The sequence below is a fragment of the Lonchura striata genome, chromosome 9, assembly GCF_050655825.1.
Source record: "Lonchura striata isolate lonStrDom1 chromosome 9, ASM5065582v1, whole genome shotgun sequence".
In the NCBI taxonomy this organism is placed as follows: Eukaryota; Metazoa; Chordata; class Aves; order Passeriformes; family Estrildidae; genus Lonchura; species Lonchura striata.
The window spans coordinates 18433793-18459879 of record NC_140711.1 but is presented as its reverse complement, the minus strand read 5'-3'; the positions used below and the strand labels follow the sequence as shown (position 1 = coordinate 18459879).

At 39.4% G+C, this 26087-nt stretch overlaps 1 long non-coding RNA gene across 5 annotated transcripts in view; it reads right to left on the bottom strand.

Moving 5' to 3' along the window:
- LOC110473922 (uncharacterized) overlaps nt 1-26087 on the bottom strand; it is a 193478-nt gene that overhangs the window by 165126 nt on the left and 2265 nt on the right. The window contains exon 1 of one of the 5 annotated variants that reach the window (XR_014957219.1): nt 2-25014. The exons of 3 other annotated variants lie outside the window; for them this stretch is intronic. This is a non-coding gene — a long non-coding RNA (uncharacterized LOC110473922). Of the gene's footprint in view, nt 1; nt 25015-26087 lie in introns of those variants that run through there. One more of the 5 variants, XR_014957217.1, reaches the window with a different exon arrangement.

Sequence of the window (26087 nt, the reverse complement as noted above, 5' to 3'; positions counted from 1 at the left end):
CCTTTCTTTCATCCCAACACAGCTGTTGATTAAGGCAGTCCAGCCCCAGGCACACAAGGCTTCTATAGCTGCTGCAGAAGGACTGAACCATCCATGTTTTTCCTGACTCTCTTGTTTGGCCTCATAGAGCAATAATACATCCTTCTATAAACCTGCTCTCAAGAATTTATTTTTTTCAACATATAAACAGCTTCATTTTCCAGCATCGCCCCCACAGACAGATCTCTCAGCAATGATGGCAGTGGTCTGGTGGCTGTGCAGGAGTGGCTGGACACTTTCTCCCAGAGCTGCTGCCAGGGACGCGCTGGCCTGCCCCACTGCCTCGTGCCTATTGGCACTCACAGAGCTCACTGTGTTTCCTGTCACAACTCAGCTATTATCCAGTTCTGCTCTTCAGATGTGGACCACAGTGAATTTGAATCAACTCCAGCAAAACAAAGAGAGAAGCTTTGGATTCCCATATGCAGCGAGATATGGTTTGACCTGTGTGGCCCATGGCTCCTGAGCCTTAACCATGAAAATCCCTTGTGAAGTCAATGTGCAAAGTTGCAGATACTCATTAAGATTTTGCTCCTGTTATTTACCATGAGACAAATTAGCCTTTGACTAATTGAAGTGCAGGGTATACTGTAGATCACCACTTGTACTATTTCATGTATGATTTGAGTCAGGAAAAAAAAATACAGCTCCTATAAGTAAACCCCATCTTGGGCAGAGCATTTAAGCCACCTTTTTTTAATCCCATTGTTTCTACTGATCTCTCCAAAGAAAACAATTTTTTTAAAGTAAAGGCCATATTATCACAGCATAAATTAGAATACTTAATATTTCAAACAGAGAAACATGCAAATAAAACAAACATCATGATAGTTATCTACAGCATTAAACTATGACATCCAAATTTAGGCTTCTAAATAAAATTGCTTGATTATTCACAGGCAGTGCCCAACTGAAAGCTCTGACTTCAGCAGAGAATTATGAGTACAGAGTCCACAGCCATGCATAATTAGGAAATTTAATATCAGTTTAGGACTAAATTTTAATCCTAGGTATTTGAAAATTTTAGCCAATGTATGTGAATATAATGGCTGTATGTGTAAGATTTTGCTTCAAAATGCCCAGATACACATCTTTAACAACTCTACAAAAATGTAAATTTAGCAAAGTTTCCCCAGTGGCTTACCATGTTTCTCTTTTTAATAGTGAACAGTTTTAAGAGTTACCCATATGTTTTTTGTCAGTCTCCAGCTTTCTAGGATTACCTGTGTGCTGTGTCTTGAATGACACAAATCATAATCTCATAATTTTTACATTGTTGAGTCATTATGTATTTTGCCCATGTGAATGGAGCACCTTAAAAACTGATATTTATGTATTAAATCAAAGCAGATCTAGCTTATGCCTTTCTCCAGCTGCAGGGGTCTGAGGGGTGATGGCAGTATTAGTACAGCTGTATGTCAAAACAGCAAGGCTGCTGGGCAGAGAAAGTCACAATTGTACCTCCTCGACAGAGCTGGTGCCTGGTCACTCTGCTTGCCCCAGAGAACATCAGGTCTGTAGATGGATTTTCCATGCCTGTTTTCTTAGGAACTGCTGGTTCTTAAATTTTTGGATTCAGTAAAACCATAAAAGCAGCAGAGATAGTTTTGTGATAAGAATTTTTTCCTGTTAATTCAGTTGTGAGTTTCTTGTTGACTTCCAAATGAATAATATGTACTCATAAATGTGAAATTAATGTGAATTTCAGGACTCATGTGAGTTCACTGCTCCATATTTAAAAGTCATGGGGGTGCCCTCTCTTTTACCGCTTAAGGCTCTGAACTAAATATCTCCATAGTTTCCAAAAGGACCTCAATTCTCAAAGTGATGTACACTGGTGGGGAATGTTCAGCTTCAAAAAAAAGTGGCATTGTCCAAGGTATAGCAGTGCTGTAAATGTCACTATTGCCAACACCATATTTCTACAGAGGTATCTAAATTCCTACAATGAGCTGTATGTATGTCCCATTCTGTCAGTATCTGTGGTAAATTTGGGCCAAAATTTTCAAAAATTACTAATGCTTATTATTGGCTTTGTACCGACAGAGAGGGCTCAAAAGATGCCTGCTCCTAAATTTGTTCAATCAATATTAACTTGGTCACCTCAGATCTTCAAGATCCCAAAACTACCTCTCTGCAGTTTTGGGAAAAGTGGCAGGGTTGCAAGTCATCTCTGGCTTTTTGAAACATTCACTCATGGCACCATAAGCACCAGTGATAAGAGGTGGGGCATGTGGGAGGTGGAGCCCCCACAGAGGGCTTACAGTGCTCATCTGCACCAGCAGCTTTCTGTGAGAAGAGATCTAATTCAAACTGCAGCATCTCCACCCCATGACTGACTGAGTAAAACCTTTTTGAAGGAGAGGAGATCGGTTGATCTCCACTATGTTCAGTTGATCATAGTGATTAATTATATTAAAATTTTCATGTGTATTTTCAAACACCACCAAAATAATTTTTGAAACTTTTGGATTTGACATAAATCTTACAGGCATTTGCTGAACCCATAAATATCAAGAGAGAATTCTTAAAATACCTCCCAAATTTTATTAGGGCAGTCCAGCATTTTTAGTGATCAAATTCAGCTTTGTTTTGAAAATCTTTACATTCTATATCATTAAAAATAATTGTTACTCTTCTAAATTGCAGTTGGGACCAAGGTTTCATTGTGCTAAGTGCTAAATATTCAGAAGAGACAGTCCCTGTTCCAAGGAGGCTGCTAGTTTGAGAGACAAAAAAACAGAATCCAGATGGGGAAATGTGATATAGCATACAAGCACAGTGGTTAAGGTGATGATAGCTTCACATCTTAGCCAAGAGCCTGCAAACTGCACAGAACTGGTTGATATCCACACCCATACAGTAACCCATTGATTCCAGTAGGGCTCTGACAGGCAGCCAGAGCTTCCTTGAAAGTGCTAATGCTGAATCAGAGGTGTATTAATTCCTTCTCTAGGGCTTTTCCCCCTTCTATTTTATTAATTCTGTTTGGTTTGGTTTGGTTGGTTTTTTTTTACTTTTTGCTACTTTCAGTTTTATCCTCTATGCAGACTTTTAAATCAGTCTAGACTGTCTCTGTTTTCATATGTAATTAAAAGTGTCTAATGTAACATTTATTTTTTTAATTAAAAAACCAGTATCACTGTTTTCAATTTTAATTTTCAAACTTTTTTTATTTTTCAATTAATTACATCACAGCTAGTTATACCTTTTGAAGTCTTCTTTTACTGTTTAATGCCGTCCTCCTCAAATCTCAGATACTTAAAACTTCTTGTTCCTTCCCCCTTGTCAAATTCTCAGAGAATCAAATTACTTCTTCTACAGTCAGCAAAATGTCCTGATTATCATTACATTGTCTAATTTAATCTTTACTAACCCATTCAGCGATATGAATTCCAAAATAATGTACTATATGAAAAATAGTGTGAAAATAAACTATCTAGTAATGATTAGAACTCCTGCTGATTGCCTGGCTTTATGCGAAATGATGGCAATCACATGTTCAAAGCATGCCAACTGAAGTGTGGCTACCATACTTAGCAGTTTTGTTTCTCATGTGACAGAAGTATGAAATACAGCACAGAGACTTTCTGTGGCTGCTCAGTCATCTATGCTTCTTAATGAGAAAACTGTGTCAGAGCTTACAGCGAGGATGGATCTTTCATGTAGTGACAGGTAAGCAAAGAAACATGAGAGGACGAGGTTTTCTGGAGGAAAGAGAGCAAGCTGTTTGCTTCTATGAGAAAGTTTGTTACTGAACAAGGACTGGTTAAATTAAGCTGATCTAGGGCTTCTGTGTATCAGCCCCAGCCTAGAAGGGTCAGACACCTTTTCATGGATGTATTAACACAATATAAGTTGGAGAAATTAAATTACTTTGTGCTTAAGATGTGCACACATCTGTATCTGTTTCACCACAGATGCCTCAAGGAGAAAAGTTACTATTTTTCTGGGTGTCCGTGGCATTATCTTAGGCCCTCTGTATAAATCTTGCTGCAACCCATCTTGTGCCATTCATGGAGCTTTGCATGGTACAGACTGGAAGATTATTCATGGCAGCTCCATTAATTTCCATCACAAAGAAAGAGCTTTCTGAAGGGTGGGCTTTGGGGCTGCAGGCTTTTGCTTTTCTCTGGTTCTAAAATGGCAAATATAGAGTGTCAAGTGCAAATGGCAACAAAGACTGCGCAAGAGATGCACTTTGTTCTTGGGAGGAAAGATAAGTTTTGATATGTTTCTTACTTCCAGTAGAAGCTCAAATTTGGCTTTTTAGTTGCTATATCTCTGTCAGACAGGAGTTGTAATTTTGGTGAGATTACAAGGTCAAACATTCCTTCTGTCAATTAATGTCCTTTTGTCAGAGTAGTTTTCCTACTTGGGGAACCAGCAGAAGATGTGCTGACAAAATACTCTTTTGCCAATAGACAACAAATCTACTTGAAGAGGTTCTGCTAACAAAGGACTGTACAGGTAGACAATTTCCTTGAGCTAACTCTCAAGAAATTTCTGTCTTTGCAAAGAGGAGTTTCATCTACTTGTGGATACTCCCGTTGCTCTTCAGGAGTTGCTCAATGTACAACTTCTCTCCAAGAGATTAAAGTGAGTATAAGTGAACTCTGCATTTAGACTGATGACTAAAGATTTCCTAAATGAATGCATTTCAACTTTTCTATAGAACAGTCAGGGCTCAAGAAGCAGAAAAGAAATATATATAGGTGATTGCGAGGTGTTTCCATATTGATTCTAAAATACCATATGCCTGGCTTAGACAAAGCACAGTCTATTCCACGTGTCTGATAAACCTCAGAAGCTGCCATTTTTGTACAGATAAAGGCCCGCTAAAATTCTCCAGGAACCACTTTTCCAGCAATTGACCATGCAATGAGCTGCAGAACAAGAGCCCACAAATACTGGGAGAAACATGTATTTATACAATGTTTTTTATAGCTACTACTAGGTAATTCAGTTTACCTGTTTGTGAAACAGGTATAAATATCATGGTACAGGCAGGAAAATAAGAGGTTAAGTGTTATATGATACATTTGATATAGATCATGTTGCAAGATTATTCAAACCTCCTACAATTTGAGTTTGTCTTACTGGTATAGCTATGCATTCTTGACCACTGACTCTACACCACACTTTAATATCAATTTTATAACTTCCATATCAGAGTTACTACATCTTGCTCATGGGCTGGGAAAGACGCAATATTTATCTAACCAACTCTAATTTACAACATTCTGAGTCAATTCTCTTGAATAATTCTTGATTCTGCACAAAGACCTTCAAGAGCAGACTGGCTTTAGCCATGCAACTCTCATTATAAGTAGCTGGGACAGTAAGTTCTCATGTGACTAAAATTCAGGGATAGGAGTTTGCTAGCAATGTGCCTCTGAATCTTTTTGACTAATCAGTCTCATCTGGGACAGCCCAATACAGGTAACTATGGGGGACACATTTTCATTAAGGTGTAAATCAGTCACCTTTTTGGAAAGTGACACTATCACACTGGCACAAAATAATGCAACTTTAGAAGCCTCCAAGCAGCCATACTATTTTGCCCAGTGTGTGTGGAAGTAACTCGCTCTCCTCATAGATAACCCTGATGATCCCAAGGCTCTTCCTACATTCAGAGAATGAACTGGAAAAAGAAATAGGACAATCATTGTAAAATACTATTCAAGCCAAAATTCCCTAACACTCTCACAGGAGCATACATCTTTGCACAACAAAGTGAGGTTTAGTCTGCAAGTGTAAGAGTCCTTCAGTAAATAGTGGAAATGGCTATTTTTTAAAGGTATTTAGATAATTTGATTTAATAAGCGAGTTAGGAATCCAAGTATGCTTTAAAGTCCTCCCTATATTCTAGCACACCACCATGTATGGGTTCATTCATTAATTTGAAATTTGCTCACAGCCTGCATTTCTACAGGGCAGGATTTGGGATTTACTGCAACAGGGATTACATGTTTGAATGTTCTGAAAGTAGCATCCAGGTTTTCATGTCATAAGTTTTGGTAAGATTACTGTACCTTTGTATTTCCTCAAAAGTAATATTCCTACCATTGGACAGTTGTATCATTTTCTGTGTCCTCTGTTGGCCCTTTTTCCCAGGGTGTACATTTATAACCCAAGGTTATAAACAATTAGTACAATCTAATTTTCAATACCAAGGAAAAGGATATGCTTGATTTGTCTCTAAAGTAGGTTACAACAAAATGAACATGTGAGCTTTGACTGAACAGAAGGTTGAGATAACCTGTGATATTTTCCAAATGTTAAAAAAAATTGTTGGCTAGTGTTGTATAGTGGAGCTATTAATTTCAGTGGGATTATGCCACAATAGAATCCTCTCAGTAATTTTGAATATGTTTTCACAAAATTATCCCAGCAGCTAAAAGAATGAATCCTATTTTGTTCCTACAAAACCTTGTCCAAAATTAATTTCTGTGCATAATTTATTATACGTATCGAAATTCTGAATTCAATTTACCTATAAATATTCAAACATATACTTCCATTTTTAATTTCTACTGTATTATTGAAAAATTACATAAAGTCAAATATCCAGAACTATATCTGATATAACTGGGGAAGTTCTGTCAAGATCAATAGTTATGCTGATTAACCCCAGCTGAGGATCTGGCCCAGTAAATAGCTAACTACATAATGTGCAAAATAATCCACTCTGCTATTAATTAGAACAAGAACTAACGAACACTTACTCCAAATGCTGGGGTTTGCAGAGGGTGTTCCAAAGCACGTACGCAGTTGTGGGCAATTTGGGAGCGGATCAATGTGTCAAGTTGTGGAGTTCCCACATTTCTCTGTTCTCGGCTGTAAACCCTTTGCATATTTTGGAAGTAAAGGAGGAGTCTACATTTTTTGCAGATGCTGGAAACATGCCAGATCCTCCTATTACAAATATTTCTACATACTGCCAAATGCTCCCATTGGGAATACTCCTTGTATCCCCATAACTACTGGTTTTGCTCAGTCCATTACTCAATAAAACTAGCCACTGCTCCAGCTGGAATAGTCTGGTCTGAGAAAAAGGGCACCAGAAATTCAAACTCATCAAGCTGGAGAAACTGGGCTGTTAATAGATCCAGCAATCTGAGATTTGTTACACAATATTTTCATTAAAAGGAAGTATAAAGCACTGCCTCACAGGTGCAAATACGTTTTACTAATGTAAAAAAAATCCTTTACTAAGGATTATGTCATTACATAACTTGAAATTATAACAGTATTTAAAAGTATGATGTGAGAGAAATGGTCTAGTGATAATAGTTATAAATTTCTTTTAGATCTGTGTTTTTATTTATCATCAGCTTCAAGAGTTCAGCTCTGATGTCCTAATGATTTGGGAGAAATTGAAAGTATCTCAGCTTTAAAAAATTTTATTTTATACCTTTAAGCAGTACTTGAGATCAAGTATGTTTTCCCTGGTGAGTCTGAAAGAAAGGGAATGTATTTGCTACCTTCTACTTTCTACATGCAATTTTTCTATTTTCTTATCATTCTGTAACAATGAAAGATGCCACATTAGTGCATAGAGCCTTAATCTTAACCTGTCAGATGCATTCCTTCCTTTCACATTTCACATTTTCTTTCCTTAGACCCCAAATTTGCAAACACTTAAGCATGTGCTTAATATTAAGTCTCACTTGGGTACAGAACAGGAAAGCAATGAACTGCACTTAAGAGACACCAGTGCTCTACAACAATATTTTATAGCTGGTTATCTAGATTATATTTAATTATTTTAATATCAAATTGGACTGTTTCATCTCATCTCCAATATACCAGAGAAATCTTGAAGCTGCTCTTTAGGCTTCTTTTGATCTGATGAATATTTTCTGGTTTTGAGAATTTCTTCGAACAGCCCAATGATTTAATGGCAGCTCTTTTTCCTCTAGTCTACCATCTAAGCCAGTGCCATCCCACATTAAAGGCAATGAAAATAGACTAGGCTGATTTACCACAAAAATATTTATATTCAATATTAGTGTTCCTATAGTAGGTCACTAAAGGAATAATAAAAATGGTAGGCTGTTGTTACTGCTTTAAAAAACGGGATTTTTATTTAAGCAAATCATGTCAGTGTCTGAAGCCTACTGGATTATCTTCTAACATATGGTAAGTATTGGTTATGTGGTGTGCTGGCTTGCATTTCATTGTTGGAAAAGCATAGAAAACTGATTTTAGTATGCCTTTGCTCTTAGCAGCAGGGTATAATCATTTTTAAAAGAAATTATGGAATCAAGCATTAGCATACTGTGTAAATTTAGGATTTATGGAAGGATGTCATATATCACACACATATATTGCTTTGGGATGCTTAGGAAATCTTCACTACCACATGTCACTGTTTTGTAGTTGTTTAAAATGGTAACTAAGCACATGCAAAAAGATAGCAATGCTAGGATAGTCCTCAAAAAAATTACATTGTTAAGTATTTAATAAACATACCGAAACATTAATATATTATCCATTTTACAATGACTGAACTTTAAAGAATTTCTTTCTGTGAATGCATCAGTTATCATTATCCCTAAGGGTATTAGCTAAGCCCCACGTAGTCAGCCCCTTGCAACCTTGCCATCCTTACAGGATTTGCTTCAGGTGCCTGGAGATGGGAGGATGTGTGGGTGGAAGTCAGGGCTTTTTGAACCCACAGGAGAGAAAACCAGTGCTTCTCATCCCCTTGTGTCCCCTGTGTCCCTCCACCATGGGTTATCCCTCCTCTTTCCTCCGTGTGAGGGGCATGAGAGCTGCACCAGCAGGTGATGCCATTCCCACACACCCTGGATGGTGCAGGAGGAACCCACGGGCCTTTGCCTGGCAAAGCACTGGGAGATGTGCCCTGCTCTGGCACCAGCACGTTCCTGTGGCTCTCCTGAAGGAACAGCCTGCTCATCCTCACTCTAAATGGGAAGCCCAAATTACGATTGAAAGGTGGGAGAAAAGTACCCATTACACACTTGCCAGCCCACGCTTACTGCTGAGGGTAGGCCTGACTTTACCCTTCACTTTAGATTTCAGCGGCTTAATTAATCTACTAACATCAAAAGGAAAATAATCTGTTCCAAGCAGTCCTTCTAAAGTCTTGGTGCTTTGAACCTTCATTTCGAAATCGATCTCTCCTCTATCAAAATGAATGTAAAGCTCAGAGACGAGAAGAACCCTTTCCTGTGACCCTCCACCATGGCCACGTTTTGTTCCACCAGACCTCTGCAAGGTGCCCATTTGATCACTGCTATTGTTCTGTACTTTTGTCCAAATAAGGCTCTAAGTATGGTACTCATCCATACAGAGAGAGACAAGCCACAAAGCACCAAAACTGAGGGGGTTGAAGGGTATGGGCTGTCACAGGCTGTTCTGTCACACTGGGGCTGTACAGGGGTGGTCGTGAGGTTGCTGTGGTGGCAGGACCTGGCAGCAAACTATGAAGAGAGGGCAGGAAGTCGGGGTTTTTATATTTGCCTGCAGCCCAAGCTGTGCCAGTGACACCAGGCTGCCTGTGTAGGACACTGGGCAGTGACTGAGCTCACAGACCTCTTGGTGGTCCAGTGCCAGGCAGAAGAAGGCCCTGTGGAATAATGAACATTATGAGTGCCTGGAGACAGACCACAGGCACAAAGGAGATGGGAGGAGAGAGCAGAGATCTGGGCTGCCCTAGGCTCCATTTAGAGACCAATGGAGCTGCTACTGATGCGAATGATGGTGAGCAGCTATTTAGAAAAGACCGTGTGTTCATGTGACAACTGTGCAAAGGTGATTGTCTAAGAATAAGACATCTAGACATTTCACTAGAGGCCATCCCTGGCCTCCTGCCCTCAGCTAGGTACTTGCTTGATGGGAGGCAGAAAAGTAAAGCAAGAAACAAAATGCTGGTACACTGGAGCTCTGAAAATTTAAACTGCTAACTGCTCATTAAAAGGAAGGCAGAGCCAGAACCAGTATAAATTATTTTAAATTATACCATATAATGCCAGAATCAGCAATCACATCAGTCACTTGTACAAGCTGCTTCAAAGTACAGCTCAAAGCACAAGACTTCCATCCCATATGACTAGCTCAGTGTGTTGACAAGGACTATAACTCATATTTGCAAATATTCAACAAAACTAACATAACCTGTGACCTGTTGCTTAGACGTGTTCCTGCAAAAACCTTGTTAATCTGTAATAACCTAGAGAAATCTCAATTCTCTATTGCTCCACGGCCCAGATTCTCCAAGGTCTGCCATGCATAAGATGTTTTTCTTCTTCTTGTTCCCCTGATCTGGCCCCTGGTTCCCCACTGGCGTTTTGCAAAGCCTGGGGTCCTTGAAGGGGGAGCTGACTGCCTCTGCCCAGGTGTCCACTAGGGCAGTGCCAGGGAATGGCTCTCTGACCCATTAAATCATTTTGAAAATGCAGTTATATCTAATTAGTGTTTAGCATTGGCTGTCTTCAGTGTTTCTGTTGGTTTGTTTCCATGAAGTGAGATTTCTGGGTTATTTATTACTGCTAATATGTTCCACCACACTTTGACAGTCACCTTATGTTCTGCCAGTTTGGGGGTTTTTGTCAATTGCCCTGATTTCATGTATGCTTCTGATCTTTATCTACAAATTCTTCTCACTTCATCCTCTCCAGAAAAGAACTTGTCCTTGTTTTCCAGATGGATTGTAAGGGCTAGACTGTAGAATAACTGCACAAGAAATAAGGGATTTGTTTACAAACAGCTTGACGAGGTTAGTTTACCCAAACACACAAGCTATCCAAATGCCACATAAAACACACCTCTTTTACTGAAGGAGAGTAACAGAAAGCTGTGGCTCATAATCAAGTTTATATTTGCATTTTCCATCAAGCGATTATTTGATCCCCTCTGCAGGGAGCATTTACTTGAAAGATGGGTCTCAGCCACAAAGTGTAAATTCCATTTCACTCTCCCCAAAAGTCTGGTGTTATTCAGAACGTCCAAGATTTGGTCCTCCTCTGTGCCAAACTCAGTGGAACGAGAGGTACCTTCCTTCACACTTCAGCTGTCTCTTTAATACACACTCTTCTCTTTCACTGTTAGCCGTGTCTCAGCCTCTTGCTCACGTGTGACAATGTCAGCTCAAGCATGCACAATGAACTCATAATTCAAAATTACTTGGCTCTGCAATGCAAGATAATCTTAAGAAAATTGCAAATAAATACTGTAATACAATATTCACATATATGTTATCTGATATTGTATATTGTGATTTAAATTCTTGTAATTGTTAAACAAGTGATACCCATTGGACATTTTATTCGTTCTAGACATGTTTTGACATCTTGGAGCAAAATATTTTTTAGTATGATTAGATAACTTTCTTAGCAATTGTTTTCTTGTGTGTAGCATAAGCTAAGAACTATCAGCTATGGTGAATTATCCTTTCCAACTCAGAATTACAGAAGTGTATAAAATTTATTTATTCAACAGTTCTGTAGAATTTCTCTAGAAAATAACAACTTTCGTGATTCATTAAGAATTTAAATGTTGTGTCTTGACATTATAAAGGGCTGGGATATTAGGAACACAGACTTCCACAAAAAAAAAAATTACATTAGAATTAAGCTTAAAAAAAAATTAGATTTGGCTGAAGCCACCAAAGTTGCCGGCAAGCCAGTGCTATGAGTGAATTGTGCAGCTGGATTACATCAATTAGTCCCATGGATTACATCAATTAGTCCAAAAACTGAACATTAATTAAGCTCTTACTAATATTAATTCATACAATTGCATTCTGCTACAAAAGCAATATTTTAAGGATGAACAGCAACACATTTTCAATTTCCTTGTAGACATAGACAGTCAGAACCCGGAGTGCAATGGATTTAGTAGTGTAATCAGTTCATTGTTCTTATGTTCCTGAAGCTCTGGTAACAGTTTATTTTTACTTTTTTATATCCTTATCTAATAATGTTTGTTCAACTGCTGTTATATAATCTACAGTGAACAATTCAAAGAAATGAGGGGAGAAGAAAAGGATGCATAGAAAAAAGGAGTTATATCACAGTCATGTAGGTAACAACTGTTATCAAATACTTTATTTTATCCTTTTCTTTTGGAGCTTGCAAATGGTTCAAACATGCACTCAACCATAAGTGAAGTGTTTATAACCACCTCCCAACAAAGCTGGTTTTGTATGAACATAAACTTCTGGGGTCAGCTGGGACCTGAGTCCCAAACTCCATTCTTGCCCACTGTCGAATGGGGCCCAGCTCAGTGAGCTGTGCTTTGCTTTCCCTGGAGACAAATGCCAGACACAGGCAGGAGCAGGAGTGGCTTCTCTGGGATAGCCAGGAAGGACCTGGGGGTGCTGAGTGGGAGGAGCTGATGTCTGCCACTGCAGACAGACCCTGATTTCCACCTTATCCTCTCAAGTCCAAAAAGTTTTCTGTCTCATCCAACCTCCTTCTGTACAGAGACATACTTTTCTACAACACTGAAACTTTTAATCTTAAATAGTCTTTTGCAGAAAAAAAAAAAGTCAACACTGATGATGCTTTGCAGGATCTCATTTTCCCCTATATATTAATATCATGCCTCACATTTCAGTGACTTTTATTCAAACTTACTACAGCTGAGTTGCAAAATGTAGTCTTTGTCCTTAAGACCATGACAGAGAACTTTATCTGCATTCAGATGCCTACTGGTTTGTGGTATTTCAATAATAAAACAGCAGGATTGAAGGCTCATGATGAGAAATCTGACTAATTACCTGTTAGATGATAGATGGTTGTAACTCGGCAGTGCCAGTCACTGAAAACAAAACACTTCTAGATATCAATCAGCTCCCTGACAAATTCAATTTCCATCACATTCAGTGGACAATAAATGTGAATTTTACCTCAGCAGTTACATAGCTTTGACTTTTAACTTTCCAATATGCATAATGATGTTTTAATAAAGTAGAGATTTCTTTTAAGCAAATTAGTATTTAAATACCTGACATATTTGTATTTCAGGCTCAAAGCTGGTGGAAATAATTAATGTTGCAAATTTGTTTTGTGTTCTACTGCAGACAGCAAAGGTTTATTTAATAGCAGTATTTTTGCTTTCTCCATATATTCTTGTTTAAGACCAATTATTTATAATGCTTGTAATGGAGGTAATTACTCTCTTTTTCCAGCACCTTATCCATCTATGTATCAGTGAGTTGGGTGCAGAGTCTCCATATGACTTAAAAAACAAAATATCCACCATTTCATACCAGTATGTGGGCCAAGTTAAAACAAGGAGGGGTTGGAGAGTGCAAATTGAATATGGACTTGAAGAAACACCTCTCTTTCTTTCCACATAGGGACTAATTGCATTGTCAACCTCTGGATGTTGTGGATAAGCTTGTCCACTTCAGAACGAATCTGAGTCCACTTACTCTGCTATAAATCAGAAGAGGTCAGTTACAGTGTGTTTAATATCCATGCCAAAAGTATGATATGAAAATTAGGCTCTAGAGGTCATCAATCCCTCTGGCACAGTAAACTGAAAGCAAAGAGAAAACATTAACATTGTCCAAAGTTATGGGGGATATATACCCTGGTATCACTGCAGCTAATGGTACATGCACACAGCAGACAAGAGCAGGCTCTGTCTCAAACTTCTGATTTAACTTATGATCCCATGTCTCATGGGATACAAATTCTGACCAAATGATTTATCTCTGCCTTTTGGCAAGTGGCATCCACACAACAAAAAGAAGGGCAGCAAAATTATATTTATACTTGTTTTAGAGCACTGTGCTTCTCCTATTTTATTTCACCTAATAAAAAATTGAAAAAATAAAAATAAGATCAAGCTTTAATGCAATTGTTCTCCTTGGAGGAGCCATTTCAATGTGCTTCGTCAGCTGTCGGGGCAAAGGGAAGCTCTGAGGACCCACCACAGGTGTCCACCCAGCCCTCGGTGCAGGAGCTGCAGGGAGCTTTGTCCTTGGGAAATGGGAAAATTATTAAGCAGGTAACATCTGGGACCTGCTTCTCTGAGACAACATCGGGGAGAGATAACTCTGTTAGTGTAAGTGATGGTCGAGGGTTTCCAGGGCTGGCCACTGTCTGCTCAGTTTGATTGATTGGCAGCTGCTGGGACAAGCTTTGGCTGCTCCTTTCTCCCGACCAGGAGCAGCCTCTGCCTTTATCCAGAGCTGCCCACTGCAGCCCCTTCCCAGCAGGGTCTCCAGGCTTCTGCTGGAGCACGGGTGGGCAGGAGAAACCGGGGTGACCCTGGGGACCCGCCTGCCCCAGGGCTGAGGCGGGGACACAGGGAAGGGCACAGTGTGAGCTGGGCTGTGGGGTGCTCTGTGCCTGCAATGAAAGCTATGGAAAAAACTCAAGAGTGAAAAGGCTGAGAATTTTTCACTGGAGTCAGTTTACTCAGGAAACACCCTAAAGCACCATTTCTTCTCAACTTGTGTTTCTTTCCCAGGTCCTGCCTCAGCACCTCAGCACAGGCAGCCCAGAAGAGCTGCCTGAACACTGGCCATGATGTGCAGGTTTCTCAGAACAGTGCAAGGCACACACATGTGGCTCAGATTTGGCTTTCTGGCATTACACTGAGTTTAGATGGTTTCATATTGGAAGCTGCAGCAAATTTGCCCTCCAAACCACATCCCTCTCTGCAGCCTGGCATTTTGCAAGTAACTGTTATTTTCCAATTTGCAGAAATGCGCATTGTTTTTTTCTGAATTTGCAGGACCTATTTCTACTTAGCTTTAAGAATGATTCTTGATAGTGCTGCCAGAGTTTGTCTCTGATTCTGTACAGCCAGGCTATCGCTGTAAAAAGTGACAGTATATCTATGAATAAGATGTTTACTGCATCAGTGAAAAATTACATTCTCAAACACAGGTTATCAAAGATTATGTCACCAATCTGCATGGATGCACATATATATCCGTATATTAAAAAACTATGCCAGTAATCAAATTAGAATAGTTTATTTTATTATTTCTTGTGGAAACAATAATGGTTGTATCAACAAATTCTTCTGTTTCTGATTCTGATAATGAATTACCAGGCTTACATTTGTATATTACTTTTCATTAGAGATGTACTGAAGTCTCTGTAATGATTTTTTGCTTAACCAAACCACTGTACAGAAGAGATCTACTTAGGTTTTTCCTAAAGCAGCCTGACATCAAAAGATTTCAAAAGGACAAAGGCTGCTTTTAAAAGCTAACATACTATTTATGATTTCAAATGGCAGAGGTATGATTTAGTCTGCTTTATTACAGATGTTATAAATGATGTTTCACATAAGAATATTATTCTCTTATTGCTTTCCAGGTAGAGTTTCCATTGGCTTCATTAAAGGATTGAATGTAAAACAGCTGCAGAACCATGAATTGGGTCCTGGTAAGTGAAATCGTCCCTTTTTTTTTTTTTTTAATCATTTGACGTGGCAACATGGCAGCTATTTAATTATACTAATGCAAGAACAATAAATAAAAGTCCTATGACCTTTTTTTTCAATAAAATAAAATCTACTTATTCTTTTTAACTAAAATGTCGTTTCCCATTTATTTTCCCACAATGTGGTTTCCAGTGTCCAATTTTTAGGCTCAGTGCACAACAGTGATAAGGTCAAAACCTGAGACAGGGTGATGTGATTAGCCCTGTCCTAGGCTACCTCATAAAAATGTCTGCCACACAGCACATGCTCTGTCATGCAAGAAAAATTGTTTACGAAAGGGTTCAACCAAACAGAGTTGCACGAACATGCAAAGGACTTCTTGCAGTCTTCTCTCAACGGATTTTTACAAGTGAGATCAGGGAGAGGGGGAGGGGGATTTAAAAATGGGTAAATAGAAGATAAAGCTGGACACTGGAAAATCAAGAATGGTGGGTGGTCTGGCAGCTCGAATAACTGTTGCAGATGACCTTACGAAGCCAAGGTGTGATTCATCAATCCCAGAAGATTTGCAATATGTGATATTTTCCCTGCTTCGGAATAGGCAGTAACCCAAACAAAACCTGACCTGATGAGGTTTGGTTCACAGAGGTCTCATCTCTCCATGAGAATAAGTGAAATTACAAGCATAAGTACCAAACACTAATATGGCACCATAGCCAGGGACTTTATTTATCATGCAGAGAGTGAAAACAAAGCTTTCTACTAGATTTATTGGTAAAAGGGAACAGAAGAATCTGGTATGGACAAACTGCATGTTCCTCGCATCTCAACTGCCAGGACTTCCTGCCCTCAGGCATAGATATATTTATCTGGTTATAATTCACTAAAGTTGTGTGATTTCAAGCCATTCCAAACAAACAAAATATCTAGGATATCACTGAAGGATGTCCTGACAATGCAATATTTCCCCTTTCAAATTAAAATAAAAAATAGATATGCTAATTAAATGCTCTCACAAAGAGTTCTTCTCAGAAATTGTTTTTATTAATTCTATTTTTTAAACAGCTTAAGGACTGTAAACATTAAAATTATGACCTTTTTTTCTGGATGAAATTATTATAGCATGCACATGACTGGGGGAGAGAGAAAAGCATATGGAATATATATATATATATATTCAGAGCTTGATTGTGCTGTTTCTTTGTATTCAAAGGCCTCTTTGACTTCACTGGAAATTTTACATATGTGACAGTTGCAGAAATGAGTCCTCAAATTGTACAGAAATCAAATTTCCATGTTAAAGAGACCCTGCTTCTAATTTCACTTGGAAAAATCACAGTTTTTCATATGAACCCCATCTCGTTATTTTTCCAGCCTTTCTAAACATTGGGTGCCTTTTATAAGTGAGGGGCATTGGGGGAGAAAAAAAAAAGATATAGAAAGAAAAAGAAGACTTTATGTGTACCAGGGTATAAATATGTTACTGGACAAGTGTTTGGTGTTGAGTGTACTGTCAGGAGTAAAGAGAAACATGGATAATACCATTAGCACCCCAGTGCTCAAAATAAAATATTAATGGCTGTATTTCCTGAGAAATTAAATTACTAGAGGGAAAAAAGTCTTAAAAATATGCATTCCACTGCCTTGTTGAAAGCCCTCACACAAATTATGGTCAAATTAATATCCTTTTGTCTTTAGCACACATAGTTTATGACCTTGAGAGATGTTCTTATGTAAATGTCTGAGGTTTTCTTATTCAGAGATGGTCATATTTCACACACACTCACTGGCCAAGGGAAAGAGCATAACCATGAGCTACGTTGGAATGGATGAAATTCAGGTGTCTGTTTGCAAGAGTCATAAGATCATCTAGGGTCTGTTTAGCCTCTGCTTAAACCTCCAAAATTGTTCAACTTTAGTCATTCTTGACTTGAGGGCATTGATGCTGACCAGTGTGGTTTGCTCCAGCTACACTGATGGACAGTCAGACTCAGTACATGAAAAAAGGGCTCTTTTGTTGCAACGCTTTACTTTTTCTTTAAGGTTCTTATTCAACCATTAGCAGTGACTCACTGGTTGTTAGATAACTGCAGTTCTCACTAAACTGAAAATAAAAAAATCGAGATCCATTCTCAAAGAGGTCCGCCATACGTGATAAATACTGGCTGCTATGCTTCTAAGAAGACTATAATTAACTAAAATATAATTCATTATGTCAAGTCTCCAATTCACACTATATTATCAACAGGAGTAAAAAAAAAAAATATTTCTAGATCGTGACTATTTCAAAAAGATTATTCCTTGAAGTAAAGAAGGGAAATATTATGACTCATGCCTATCAATTTTCTATTGCCTATATTCATTTTTATCTGAAAAAACAAGGAAAAAAAAAATTCAATGTCCTGCCAATAAGTTGAAATTTTTAGCATGTTTTATACACATTAAAATCATGCGTCAAGCGGTTAATAATACCCCACCAGCCTCAGAAGCAGTGGAGAGCACAACCTTCCTTTGCCCTGACTGTGATACAGGAAAAGGCTTGCTCCTGCTGAGACTATGAGGGGGCTGAAACTTTCCTTTCTCTAATAAGGTCACCAAGAAACAGAGATATTTGGGGCATAAACCTGCATTCAGTGGAATACTGTCAAATGAGAAAAATCTGTGTGCTTCACACTGTGCTCAGCATCTTGTCCAACACTTGTGTGCTAACTTCAGGTCAGGCCAAGTGCATGTCTCCTACCCAAGTCTTTGCAAGAAGACTACCCCTAACACTGTTCTTATTAAAATTATACAATTCAGTATTTTCCACAGTCATAAATAATTTTTGCAGCAAGGTTTTTCACACTTCTCCCCCATTTTCTGATATAATCCACTCCACTAAATTTTTGCAGAATTGAGGGAAACATGGTTAAACCTAAGATCCCACAGTAGTATAATAAATATTCATCAGTACTACATTTGTCTTTATGTACTTCCCAAGCTTCAAAATAGCTAAATGACACAAATTTGTTACAGTGGTAACAGCAACACAATTATGGTTAGTGGCCTGTCGCTGCTACCATCCAAACTTCAGCTTACAATAATATAAAACTCTTGACAGGCCATTCATGGATCAAACTTAAAAATATAAGGAAAAAAGAGAAATTGTTTTAACAACAGAGAGTTTATGGAACTGCCAAATGACAAGCTAGTATATGGAAGAGAAAATTAAATGTACAGAGGAAAAAAAAAAAACCAACCATGCACATTGCAGATAGGTTTTATACATGCACAAAATATTTACCTTGACACTTTTAAAAACCAGTACTTTTCTTAAAGAAATGGCAAGAAATTAAGACCCCGAGAGGATGTTCTTCTCCATGCCAGAGGCCCAAACTAGCTCAAGACAAACAGAAGTTCATCCTGGAGATGTGAAAGGAATGGTTTCTGTCCAGGTGGGCAGCAGGCAGCTACTGGTGCTGGAGGTGAACATCTCAAAGGGGAGCCCAGGAATAAATCCTCCTTGAAAGCTACAGGCACCTAATAGAGAAGTTTCCACTCCCTCATCCATCACTAGATATTACACCATAAACAAGGGATAAAACATACAATTCGGTGTTCTTCATGCTCTGGGCCATATGTGTGGAGCAGGAAAGGAAGAGGAAGGAGTGGAATAAAGGAGCAGAAGAGAGAGATTTCTTCCAGTGAGTGGCCAAGGACACTCAAGTCAGGCTTCTGCTCTACCCTGCCCAACATGAATTTCTCTCTCTTCCTCAGCTCTTTGAAAGACAAAAGAGGAGAGCAACAAGCCCAGCTGCAGTGACCTTCCCAAGGTGACAGCCAGTCCTCCCCAGCATCTTCACCAGGATGGATCAGACTGGCTCTGAGAACTCGGGGCCTTCTTAGGGAATATCACTGAAACAAGGTTCCCCACTCGAGGAAGAGATGCTCACCACCTTCTCACAAAATATGGTATATCAGAGTGCTACAACAGGGGGTTTGGATATTCAAACACAGTTTTTAGAAGAAACACATTCTATAGCTCCATGTTCCAGCATCCAGTGAATTGCTAACACAAATAATTAAAACTAATATATGGTTGTAAAAATAAATGAATAAAGTATATTTCATTATGCAGTATCCTTGATTTTTATGGTGTTTGATTACTCACTAATTTGCAAAATGTGGTAATCTGCAGTATGCATCCAAGTCATTAGTGAAATCATACTGTACTTTTAGTCAACAGGCTGATGATCTGACATGTCCCTACCGCACCCCCTTACAGAAGGGTAACATGAATTAAAGGTCCAATTCTTGTTCTTATAAAAGCCAGTTTACAACACTCAGACAATGAAAAGTAACCATCAAGTTTCTGCAGAGAGATTTACAGTGGTATAAATGAACATTAAAATAAGTAATAATATGGCCAAAGGCACTTATGCCTTTTGGGGTTTCTGTTCACATATTTAATCTTCTAGTGTCTCTGATTAAATTTGGTGAGAATATGTAGGTGACTCCTAAAAGACAAATATACCTTGGTATGGATCAACAATGTTAATTCCAACACCCAATTTTGAGAACCATATGTTCTCTTGAACAGATATATGGGTGTTATCATTGGCACAGCTATAAATAAATATTAAATCCTCATCAGTCAAAATAAGGAGTACTCTGAGGTTTCACTTTCATCACATAACAATAACACCTCTGGAAAAACATTAAGTCTAAATGATAGCATATTTATTATTTGACAAAAACTATCTCGCAAAATATTTTGGTTTAATTCCCAGATGATTTACATAATAGATTATAGCAGCTGCTACAACAACTCCAAAGTTGTTTTTTTTCTGAGTAGTCTTTGAATCCTCTAACACTACAAGTGTTTTTCCAGATCTTATTTTTTAAATTAGCATGCCTTGAGAAAATACCTACATGTATTTTCCTAGAATGACGCTAGCTATTGATCTCAGCTTGACAAAAGTGGAAGAATTCATAGGTCATTTCAAAGTCACCTGTTGAACCAACAGAGAAGAAATATTTCTCCTTCACCAGCCTAGATTCTTTAGAGACAAGTGGATGGTGCAAAGGCTTTGCAGTGGCACATACGGTGGTGGTGCACAGCCAGAGCCGAACATCCTGGCAGATTATCACGGTATTTCAGCTTCTTAATTTGAGCCCTGAAACAACTGGTTCTGTCCTGAGCTCCTTCGCAGGAAAAACTCCTGAAGCAGTCGCAGGCCTTTTGTTTAATTGTAGCCACGTGCAAATTTATTTTGGGATGAGCATATAATTAATCTATTAAAAGGTTCCATGGGACATTCCAAAAGTTGCCGTGAAAAATTATTGTCAGTGCACAGCTGAGATGCTGCTTTATAGAATTAGCTCATAAAGTGGTATCATGTGTAATTGCATTTGTGTTGTCACTGTCTCTTTGTAAACCTCCAGACATTTACAGCATCACACACTGGAGCAAGACCATCTAATATTTATAATGTTTTATTATTTTCATCTACTTGGAACAAAACTTGTAGACTTATAGGAAATCTGACAAGATGTATCAGAAATAGCAGTGTCCACTTGCAGTATCTATAGCACTACACAGAACACAAGCAGACACAACACCACAGGAATTGCAAGTGACCAAACAGCTGCATGACATTTACTCAAAATACTTTCTGCATTTAACACACTTATTGAGCAGAACTTGAAAATAGGGTCATTGTTTATTTGAGCATGGCAGAGGGGAAACTTTGGGTTTTTTACTAGACCTACAGAGTATAAATGGATCTGCATTGCAAAATCCTTTCATTTTTACTTTTACAGGTAGAAATAATATTTTAACTTATGACAGTTTTGACTGGGCAAAAGTTAAAAGGCTGCAGAACTTATCCTATAGTTTAACTCAAAGTCCTTCTTGGAAGAGGATGGACAGATTGTTCCTCCACAGATTCATATGAGAAGTGAGTTGTTTACAGCTTTTTGAAACATTTAGGATTTCATCTTAACACTTCCTAGTTTATGACAAGAAAAACTAGGAGCATGCAGTTTTCTGATTGCTACCATCAGCCAGCAGGAAAGTGCTTAAGCAAGAGTAAAACAATTTTCTTTATCACTGGTTGGGTCTTAAAGTATATGTCCAAGCTTCATAAAGAACATAGCACCGATTGGAAATTTTGCCAGAATAAGAAAAAAAGAATTTGGCCCTTTTTCTGCAACTACTGACAACACTCCACAATTTCATGCTGTTAGGATTTTTTAATTAAATGAGCTATTCTTCAGTACACAATGAAACTAAAAAGGAGAGAGTATCTAAGTATGAGGCTAAGTTTGTAAAGGGGTCTCTAAGTCCTTTGCAAATGTGCACAGAAAATTAAAAATTCCTTGATACCAAGATTACCAAGATTTTCTCGATAAGCAAGTCCATATATTTTTTTAATGGGCAGGGTTTTTTAAATAGCTGTGCTTTTTGCTACAGTCAATAAGTATCATGAGAAGGAGAAATATGATATTAAGCAGGATCTGATCCTAAACTTATGGCTCCAGTGGGAGCCGGCTAAACACCATTTATAGCATATCCCAACAGAAACACTCCATTTGCTGTAGCAGTGTTTACTGCATTGAATTCTCCTAGCAGAAAACAGCTTTTTCACAGTCAAGTTCCAATATTAGCAGTGAATTAATTATTATGTTATATTTGCAGGACCATGCTAAGGCTGCGAGAGCAGCGGGAGAGAGGAGGGGTCCCTCGTTGCTCTTACTCCTTGGCAAAGAGGAATATAGCTTTGGTAAGCTGGGCAATTTTCAACCTTTAGTCATGTGGCTGAAGAAAAAATTAACTGGAAAGGAACTGACCAAATCTTTTCTATAGTTACTGCATTCCTACAAAAACACATATTTGTCTAAGAACAATATTTTAAGAAATATCCTGAAATCAACCTTTGTTTGGATATGGTGATTTGCATGTCATTTCTATCAGCTCTGCAATACCAGTCCAGGTTTTTTATCTGCACTTGTATCCAAACACAGACGTTTTTATGCCAGACATAAATCTATAAATTTTAATCCAGAATGTTACCTGTAAATAATTTACATCTAGAATGTTACCTGTAAACAACACACTATAAACGAAACCAAAACCGGAAAGGGACGGGAAGTGCCGTACCTGTACAGTGATTTACACTGAGCCTGTTCCAACTCCATGGAGTCTCCCATTGATTTCAGTGGGGTTTGGTTCAGTCCCTTATTTCAGCCCTCATGTGTTTTGCCAGTTTAATGTAGTCACCCTTCCTGGTAGCCTTTGTCCACTGCTCCTTATAGGAACATTCAACAATTTGCTGTATGATTAAAAATGTCTGTGGAAGTATGAGCCACATTGTATATTGACTAAACATACCTAGAGGCTAGACAACTCCTGCAAGTATCACAACAGAAAACTAATAGAGCATTAAAAGTATTTTCATTTTAGTTTTAAAAAAATATCCTGGGTATTTCAAACGAACTAACAAGACAATTATAAATGCTCATATTGGGGATATTCATCTCAGTGAAAGTCCTGTAGAAAGCAAAAATGGTAAATAAAAATGAATAACATAATCTAAATGGATCAAAAAATATGACTGACACAAAAATTGCTGTAAGCATATATAACCTGCTTCACTCACCTATGAAAGATAATGATTTTGATTCAAACATAGATACTCACATTAGAGTTGTAATTGTCTGTATTATAACCCCATTTCCTAAACCTAACATGCCAACAAAGCATACAGATACAACAAGGAAAATCCAAACCTGAATAATTAAACACTTTTTATAAAAAAATACTCGAGAAAAAAATACCTTGAGTGCTGTATGCTGGCATTGTATTTACAAATTCTTGATTTTTCAATCATACATATTAACAATGTTTCTTGATGTGTATCACAGAGCTAGTGGAAATACATTTCTACTCAGCACTTGTGTTATCTAGCAGATGAACATTTTCAGGGTGTTTCCTAGATTATAGCTCTTCTAGATGTCAGCTCTGTTGGAATTTTTTTTATGTGCAATACCTTGAATTTTAAAATTCCACCGCAAACCACCGTCTGTTACAGTGCTTCATGCTGACCTGGGTGTAAACTTTCACCATTCAAGAAAGTCAAAGGAGGGTGAAATTTTAAGTGCAAAAATATATCTATTAGTATGGGGGGGGGTGGGGGGGGGGGGGCGCCAGGGGGGAGGGCAGGGGGAAAGAAACAAGGGGAAGAAGGGGGAAGGGGAATTTTTTTTCAAAAATATCACACCTAGTCCAACTTAATGTCTAACGAGAGCTGTTTGAGCTTGCTTGGCCAGCAGCATGCAAAGGTATCCTCTCAGCTTGACTGTCCATTTTCTTTTCCCATGAATTGTTAGTAAAATCTACTTGAAATAAAACAAAGCAAAAGATATACCATAACATCTACATGAGTTTTTTATCAACTTCTGAGGGGACTATTTTACATTCAGACTGTAAAATACGCACAGAAAATAGGCCTGAGAAAGAATTCTGAACCTAAGAGCATTTGGTTTATATTTTTTTGACTAGAAATGAAGTGTCTGGCACATCATTCATTTCTTCCTGGAAGGTGCAGATTTGAGGACATGTTCAACCCTGCTCTGAGTTTGGACAGTTTCAGAATAAAAGGGAACTATTCCTAAAGTCCCTGCCCTCTAGGTCTGCCTTTTAGATAATGAAGTTTCTGAAGGCGTTGCTCAACACAAACCGACTAAAGAGGAAAGGGGGGGGAAAAAAAAAGGAGGAGGGGAGGAGTAATATGACAGAAAAGTATATGTTTTTGCATTTCTTCTGAGTTTATTCCGAATTATATCCATCTGTGTGAAACAGCTAGCTCCCTAGCAAATTAATGGTCTGATGATTCAGGAAAATGTAGAGCTAGGTTCTTAGTAGTAAAATGCACGCATATGAAGAAAGGGGTGCACAGAGGTGAATCCAGTTTGGTAAGATAGATGTTTTCATAGATCAAGGATTAATTTGGAAACAATAGGGTCCTAATAAAATGCCAATGTTATAATAGTTTTATTAAAACACGTCTTGGAATACAGGATCAAATTCTCTCGGACTCTGCTGCAACCCGCTGAGGAACCTGAGTAGAGTCACCATTTATTAGCAGAGGCGACACATTAGGGAGGAGGGAATTGCTGTCGGCTGGGAACTCGGTCCCGCTTGAGCTGGAAGTTTTGCCCGAGGAGCTCAGGATCGGCCCCTCGCCGTGCCCCTGCCCCTGCCGCCCGCCGCAGCGCGGGAGCGGCGCTCACCTCTTCCCGCGGGGAAAGGGCATCAGTCTGCGCCACGAGAACGCTCCGCTGCCTCTAAAACAGGGATCCCCTGGCCTGCCAGCCTGAGCAGAGCAGCAGTACCCGCAGATGCTCAACAAATGACCGCCTAAAATACGAAACCCTGGTTCCTTCTCTTCTTTCAGTCTTTTTTTTTTTTTTTTTTTTTTTTAATGACAGCAACTTCTGGAGATGAATCCCTCTCCAGAGTTTGCCCGTGCCTTGTCACGGCAGTAGCGTCCTGCACAACTTAACGAGATAAACCCTGACAAGCTAATCAGGCCTGGCGGGGGCTGGCACCGCGTCCTGGGGCCGGCGGCCGCTCCGCGCCCCCGCCGCCGCCCGCGAGCCCGGCCCGCGGGTCGCTGCCGCGCCGGCGGAGCGGCCCCGGGGGCAGCGGCGGGGCCGGGCGGAGCCCGCGGGCGCGGAGCGGGGCGGCGGCGGCGCTGAGCCCCCGGGCCCGGCCGCCGCCCCGCCACTCGTGCGCCCCCGCGGCCTCTGCGCGGCTGCGGATCGGGGACCCGCGGGAGGGAGCCACCGGCAGGCGGTCACCGGGCTCCTTTCTCTGCGGCGCGCAGGGGATGAGCCCTGAATTTGGCGGTGCCTGCGGCTCCCCGCGCCTCTCCGCCGGGACCGGGCTCCTGCCGCCGCCCCGGGGCTCCCGAGGCGCGGGGCAGCCCCTAGCCCGGCTCCTTGCGCTGGGAGCCGGGCACTGAGTATCGTTTTACCCGGAGAATTAGAGCGTCTAATTTATCCAGGCCTCGTTTGCGACCGGTCTCCTGCTACATTATGTCAGCAAAAGGTCAGCTGGACTCAGCGGTTCTCTTCATTTTCTTAATTTTTAAAACAAACAAACAAAAAAAAAAAGAGAGAGAAAAAAAAAGAGGACGGGGGGGGGGGGGTGATGGGGGAGGGCGGGGGAGACAAACCAGCAAGTTATTCAAATTCAACCTCATCTGAATAATCGTGAATTTGATCCAATCAGAGCTGCAGACTGTACATTAAAAATAAACGTCCAGGAGGCATTTACTGAAGTTGATTTATTTAAAAAAAAAAAAAAAAAAAAAGCGCTTTTAAAAATGCAACGTCTGTCTAGCCCTTCTCCCAAAGATGGAGTGAGTTTTCAGGTACTGCACGAACCTTGCAGAATGGTATCAGTGTGTCTGCAACACTTAAGTTGAATGCTTGAGCCCCCCAATCATAATTGTATGTTCACAAAGCACATATGGCAGCTGCATTCTTTGTATAGTTTGTTATGATCTGGTGTGTAATGTAAATATATAAGTTCCGACCGAAAACACAGGCTCGTTTTCCCCACAACAACCAAAAAAAAAAAAAAAGAAAAAGAAAAAAAAAGTTGCTTTGCAAACTTAAAA